Source organism: Schistocerca serialis, chromosome 3, assembly GCF_023864345.2.
Source record: "Schistocerca serialis cubense isolate TAMUIC-IGC-003099 chromosome 3, iqSchSeri2.2, whole genome shotgun sequence".
Lineage (NCBI taxonomy): Eukaryota > Metazoa > Arthropoda > Insecta > Orthoptera > Acrididae > Schistocerca > Schistocerca serialis.
Window position 1 is genome coordinate 881733132 of NC_064640.1, and position 7859 is coordinate 881740990.

Here is a 7859-nt window from a genome sequence, read left to right on the forward strand (position 1 = left end):
AGCTGAAAGTGCATTAAGAATAGAAAAGAAGATCCTAAGTGCAACAGACGAAAAAGGACTCTTGGTAACTAAATTTCGTACTCTGGGTTATGACGTTTCTGTCAATGTGTTGCGCATAAACAAAGATGTTAGAGCGAGAATTCAACAAAGACAAAAGAACTGCAAAATATGTGCATTGTGCAACCCATCATTTAAATCTTGTACTTAACAATGCTGCAACAAGTCAGGTCCTTTTATGACACAGTAGGGAACTTTATCTGTCTTCTAGTATCTTAAAAAAATTTTTGCCCAATACAACGGCCTTCGAGATACAAGTCTATTAAAGCCCTCAGTCATGCTTATGTAGGTGACCTTAAGGCTCTGTCAAAAATATTAGCGATATCTAAGAAAAGGGAAAAAATAGAAGACCCTGTTGCTTTGAAAAAAAAACCAATTACATAAATTTGATTTCATTTTTCAGATAGTGCTGCAATCAATGATTCTAGAATAGGACTAATTTAGCATCTCAAATTACACAGTCGGAAAAAGAAAAACTTGATGAAGCGTATTCTCTTGTTTAGAATGCAGCTAATGAGGTATTTTGTTATTGAAAGTATTCTGAAGAAGTAATGTCATCAACTAAATCTTTGACAAAGAAATGGGGCACTTACCACAATTTGAAAAGTGAAAACACATTTTGGTGAATTGTGTTAGGACGAGCAGCTATTTGATCAAGAGATGTATTACAGAAGCACAGTTTTTATGACTGTTTGGACATTATTGTAGCCCTGTTAAAAAGAAAATTTGATTGTATGCATAATGTTAACAATTTCTTCGAAAAAATTTCCCAAACTTTCAAAATTATGCTTCTGAAGAAGAGAGTCAAAATGATTCTTCAAAATGAATATTCCGAGGATTTCCTTAGTGAATTTCCAGTCCAGGCGATAGGTTCCAAGAACGCTAAGAAAAAATGAAATAGCCCCATGAACCTCTGTAGATGACTTAAAAAAACTGTTAGTAATAGACAAGTCAGTCATAACTGCATACGTTCCAGATTTTATGTACATCATTTTAGCAATTCCTGTTACTGTTTTTTCGGAATAACGCTCATTTTCGAATCTCAAACTTATGAACAAGTATCTGCGGAATTCTATGACCCAAGACAGACTTCGTGAACTCAGCCTCCTCGGTTGTTGTTGTTGTTGTTGTGGTTCTGAGACTGGTTTGATACAGCTCTCCATGCTACCCTATCCTGTGCAAGCTTCTTCATCTCCCGGTACCTACTGCAACCTACATCTTTTTGAATCTGCTTAGTGTATTCATCTCTTGGTCTCCCTCTACGATTTTTACCCTCCACACTGCCCTCCAATACTAAATTGGTGATCCCTTGATGCCTCAGAACATGTCCTACCAATCGATCCCTTCTTCTAGTCAAGTTGTGCCACAAACTTCTCCCTCTACGATTTTTACCCTCCATACTGCCCTCCAATACTAAATTGGTGATCCCTTGATGCTTCAGAACATGTCCTACCAACCGACCCCTTCTTCTAGTCAAGTTGTACCCACAAACTTCTCTTCTCCCCAATCCTATTCAATACCTCCTCATTAGTTATGTGATCTACCCATCTAATCTTCAACATTTTTCTGTAGCACCACATTTCGAAAGCTTCTATTCTCTTCTTGTCCAAACTATTTATCGTCCATGTTTCACTTCCATACATGGCTACACTCCATACAAATACTTTCAAAAATGACTTCCTGACACTTAAATAAATACTCGATGTTAACAAATTTCTCTTCTTCAGAAACGCTTTCCTTGCCATTGCCAGTCTACATTTTATATCCTCTCTACTTCGACCATTATCAGTTATTTTGCTCCCCAAATAGCAAAACTCCTTTACTACTTTAAGTGTCTCATTTCCTAATCTAATTCCCTCAGCATCACCCGACTTAATTCGACTACATTCCATTATCCTCGTTTTGCTTTTGTTGATGTTCATCTTACATCCTCCTTTCAAGACACTATCCATTCCGTTCAACTGCTCTTCCAAGTCCTTTGCTGTCTCTGTCAGAATTACAATGTCATGGGCAAACCTCAAAGTTTTTATTTCTTCTCCATGGATTTTAATACCTACTCCGAATTGTTCTTTTGTTTCCTTCAATGCTTACTCAATATACAGATTGAATTACATCGGGGAGAGGCTACAACCCTGTCTCACTCCCTTCCCAACCACTGCTTCCCTTTCATGCCCCTTGACTCTTATAACTGCCATCTGGTTTCTGTACAAGTTGTAAATAGGCTTTCGCTCCCAGTATTTTACCCCTACCACCTTCAGAATTTGAAAGAGAGTATTGCAGTCAACATTGTCAAAAGCTTTCTCTAAGTCTACAGATGCTAGAAACGTAGGTTTGCCTTTCCTTAATTTAGCTTCTAAGATAAGTCGTAGGGTCAGTATTGCCTCACGTGTTCCAATATTTCTTCGGAATCCAAACTGATCTTCCCCGAGGTCGGCTTCTACCAGTTTTTCCATTCATCTGTAAATGATTCGCGTTAGTATTTTGCAGCTGTGGCTTATTAAACTGATAGTTCGGTAATTTTCACATCTGTCCACACTTGCTTTCTTTGGGATTGGAATTATTATATTCTTCCTGAAGTCTGAGGGTATTTCGCCTGTCTCATACATCTTGCTCACCAGATGGTAGAGTTTTGTCAGGACGGGCTCTCCCAAGGCAGTCAGTAGTTCTAATGGAATGTTGTCTACTCCGGGGACCTTGTTTCGACTCAGGTCTTTCAGTGCTCTGTCAAACTCTTCACGCAGTATCATATAGCTGTCCATAATTGTGGAAGTGTTGCCAGTGCAGGATTTTCTCTCTATTGTGTCCCATAAATGTTCGACGGGACTCATGTCGGGCGAACTGGATGACCAAATCATTCGCTTCAATGGTCCAGAATGTTCTTTATACCAATCATGAACAATTGTGGCCTGGCAATACGGAGCATTGTCATCCATAAAAATTCCATGGTTGTTTGGGAACATGATGGCAGCAAATTGTCTCCAAGTAACCGAACATAACCATTCCCATTCAGTGATCGATTCAGTTGGATTAGAGGTTCCAGCCCAGTCCATGTAAACACAGCCCACACCATTATGGCGCCACCACCAGTTTGCACAGTGACTTGTTGACGATTTGGGTCAGTGGCTTTGTGGTGTCTGCATCACACTCGGACTCTACTAACACCTTTTACCAACTGAAATCAGAACTCATCTGACCAGGTCACAGTTTTCCAGTTGTCTCAGGTCCAACCAGTATGGTCACAAGCCCAGGAGAGGTACTGCAGACGATGTTGTGCTGTTAGCAAAAATACTTGCGTTGGTCATCTGCTTCCATAGCCCATTAACGCCAGATTTCGCCACACTATCAAATGGTTCAAATGGCTCTGAGCACTATGGGACTAAACATCTGTGGTCATCAGTCCCCTAGAACTACTTAAACCTAACTAACCTAAGGACATCACACACATCCATGCCCGAGGCAGGATTCGAACCTGCGACCGTAGCGGTCACGCGGCTCCAGACTGACTCGCCTAGAACCGCACGGCCACACCGGCCGGCGGCACACTGTCCTAACAGATATGTATATAACATTGGTTTCTGCAGTTATTTCACACAGAGTTGCTTATGTGTTAGCACTGACAGCTCTACCCAAACGCCACTAATCTGTCACACACACACACGCACACACACGCACACTGCTCATACCGGACTCCAGAGTCCATTACCGCAGCAACGCATTTTCGCCATCTGTCCCTGTCTTGGGCTATTTCCTTCCATTCTCCTTCAATACCTAGGTTCCTCAAATCCGCCTTCACATTGTCCTCCCATCTACGCCTCGGTCTACCCACAGGACGTTTTCCCTCTAAGTGCCCTACCAGTACTCTGCGCGCTTCCCTGCCCTAATCCATTCGAGCTACGTGACCCGCCCATCGTAGCCTACGTGATTTAATAATACTGATTATGTCAGGGCTTGAATAGAGTTCTTGAACCTCTTCGTTATGCAGTTTTCGCCACTCTCCGCTAATGTCATCCCTTTTTGATCCGAAAATTTTCCTCAAAATTTTGTATTCAAATACTCGAAACGGCTTTTCATTTTGCACAGTGAGAGACCAAGTCTCACACCCATACAGCATAACTGATAGAATAATAGTTTTGTATATTCCAATTTTTAAATTCTTAGACAATATCCGTGATGAATGTAATCTATTCAGTGAAAAGTAGTACGTGTTTCCCGCCCGTAATCTCTTCTTCAGTTCGGATTCGATCTCATTTCTCGAAGTGATGTCCACGTCTAGATACTTAAATGTGTTCACTTTTTCAAACTGCATGTCTCCAACTCTTAACATTTCCTGATCTACTGCTGTTGGCATTTTAGTAATAACCAGGTATTTAGTTTTGTCTTCACTTATCCTTAGACCTACATCTTCACTAGCCTTGATTTTCGCATTTGCTGCTACAGCTTTTGACTGATCTGTCATTAAGTGAAATCCGTTGGCCACTGTGTTGTCCATGGTGGAAGCTAATACCTGAAATTTGATATCCTTCGCACTGTCTTCACACTGCGGATCTCAGAATATTGAATTCCCTAACGATTTCCGAAATGGAATGTCCCATGTACACTCCTGGAAATGGAAAAAAGAACACATTGACACCGGTGTGTCAGACCCACCATACTTGCTCCGGACACTGCGAGAGGGCTGTACAAGCAATGATCACACGCACGGCACAGCGGACACACCAGGAACCGCGGTGTTGGCCGTCGAGTGGCGCTAGCTGCGCAGCATTTGTGCACCGCCGCCGTCAGTGTCAGCCAGTTTGCCGTGGCATACGGAGCTCCATCGCAGTCTTTAACACTGGTAGCATGCCGCGACAGCGTGGACGTGAACCGTATGTGCAGTTGACGGACTTTGAGCGAGGGCGTATAGTGGGCATGCGGGAGGCCGGGTGGACGTACCGCCGAATTGCTCAACACGTGGGGCGTGAGGTCTCCACAGTACATCGATGTTGTCGCCAGTGGTCGGCGGAAGGTGCACGTGCCCGTCGACCTGGGACCGGACCGCAGCGACGCACGGATGCACGCCAAGACCGTAGGATCCTAGGCAGTGCCGTAGGGGACCGCACCGCCACTTCCCAGCAAATTAGGGACACTGTTGCTCCTGGGGTATCGGCGAGGACCATTCGCAACCGTCTCCATGAACCTGGGCTACGGTCCCGCACACCGTTAGGCCGTCTTCCGCTCACGCCCCAACATCATGCAGCCCGCCTCCAGTGGTGTCGCGACAGGCGTGAATGGAGGGACGAATGGAGACGTGTCGTCTTCAGCGATGAGAGTCGCTTCTGCCTTGGTGCCAATGATGGTCGTATGCGTGTTTGGCGCCGTGCATGTGAGCGCCACAGTCAGGACTGCATACGACCGAGGCACACAGGGCCAACACCCGGCATCATGGTGTGGGGAGCGATCTCCTACACTGGCCGTACACCACTGGTGATCGTCGAGGGGACACTGAATAGTGCACGGTACATCCAAACCGTCATCGAACCCATCGTTCTACCATTCCTAGACCGGCAAGGGAACTTGCTGTTCCAACAGGACAATGCACGTCCGCATGTATCCCGTGCCACCCAACGTGCTCTAGAAGGTGTAAGTCAACTACCCTGGCCAGCAAGATCTCCGGATCTGTCCCCCATTGAGCATGTTTGGGACTGGATGAAGCGTCGTCTCACGCGGTCTGCACGTCCAGCACGAACGCTGGTCCAACTGAGGCGCCAGGTGGAAATGGCATGGCAAGCCGTTCCACAGGACTACATCCAGCATCTCTACGATCGTCTCCATGGGAGAATAGCAGCCTGCATTGCTGCGAAAGGTGGATATACACTGTACTAGTGCCGACATTGTGCATGCTCTGTTGACTGTGTCTATGTGCCTGTGGTTCTGTTAGTGTGATCATGTGATGTATCTGACCCCAGGAATGTGTCAAGAAAGTTTCCCCTTCCTGGGACAATGAATTCACGGTGTTCTTATTTCAATTTCCAGGAGTGTATCTAGCTCTAACTACCATTCTGTGGTCAAAGTCTATTAATTCCCATCGCGTGGCCATAATCACGTCGGAAACCTTTTCACATGACACCTATGTACAGACCTGCAGCTTTCAACCAGATAGAAATTTGCACAATGACTATAGGGTCCATCACGGAGTCATAGAATGGTGCGGGGCAATGTAGAGAAATGACAGAATAACTGCGAGGGTCCCACAGCCACTGCAGGCGAGTCCATCCCATGGCGAGCTGCAGGGAGAAGCGCATCCAGGGAAAACAGCCATGGCCAGATGCAAGGCCAAGTCTCCTTCAAGAGGAAGGTCCTGTTCCACTGAGTAGAACCACAAGGTCGACGCAAGCATCGTTCCCATGCATCAAGAGAAACTCGTACATATCGAAGTACTCTTGTAACCATTACAACTGTGGTTCTAAAGTGCTAATTGTAAGTCCTATAAAATGCTCCCCCATAGCGAAGCTAGCTCACCAGTAAACAGTAAAATAAGTGCCAAGGAAGTGTTGTGTATTTTAGGGAAATGGGACCTGATGGGAAATAATTGAAAATGATGATTAAGCTTTTGAATGCGTGAAGGCAGAGGAACGTGGAATCTTGTTTGCACGTGTTAAAGCAAAAATTATATAAAGGCTACTTAATGATCGAATACAAACAATAGTCAGAAGTCGACGTGACGAAATTGGATCAGTTGACACAGTAGAATTAGCATTACAGGAAAAAAGTGCTGTATTGTTAATGAAAGTATGGGGAATAGCCCACTGTACAAGGAGTGAGAACGCACATAAAACACTGAAGTCAGCTGGGGAAAGAAAAGAGTTACGATGTTTTGCGTGTGGTTTATGAGGGCATATATCTACATCTACATCTACATACATACTCCGCAATCCATCATACGGTGCGTGGCGGAGGGTACCTCGTACCACAACTAGCATCTTCTCTCCCTGTTCCACTCCCAAAGAGAACGAGGGAAAAATGACTGCCTATATGCCTTTGTACGAGCCCTAATCTCTCTTATCTTTGTGGTCTTTCCGCGAAATATAAGTTGGCGGCAGTAAAATGCTGGTTCTCTAAATTTCCTCACTAGCGATTCACGAAAAGAACGCCTCCTTTCCTCTAGAGACTCCCACCCGAGTTCCTGAAGCATTTCCGTAACACTCGCGTTATGATCAAACCTACCAGTAACAAATCTAGCAGCCCGCCTCTGAATTGCTTCTATGTCCTCCCTCAATCCGACGTGATAGGGATCCCAAACGCTCGAGCAGTACTCAAGAATAGGTCGTATTAGTGTTTTATAAGCGGTCTCCTTTACAGATGAACCACATCTTCTCAAAATTCTACCAATGAACCGAAGACGACTATCCTCCTTCCCCACAACTACCATTACATGCTTTCCCGTTTCATATCGCTCTGCAATGTTACGCCCAAATATTTAATCGACGTCACTGTGTCAAGCGCTACACTACTAATAGAGTATTCAAACATTACGGGATTCTTTTTCCTATTCATCTGCATTAATTTACATTTATCTATATTTAGAGTTAGCTGCCATTCTTTACACCAATCACAAATCCTGTCCAAGTCATCTTGTATCCTCCTACAGTCACTCAACGACGACACCTTCCCGTACACCACAGCATCATCAGCAAACAACCGCACATTGCTATCCACCCTATCCAAAAGCTTATTTATGTAGATAGAAAACAACAGGTGACCTACCACACTTCCCTGGAGCACTCCAAATGATACCCTCACCTCCGACGAACACTCACCATCGA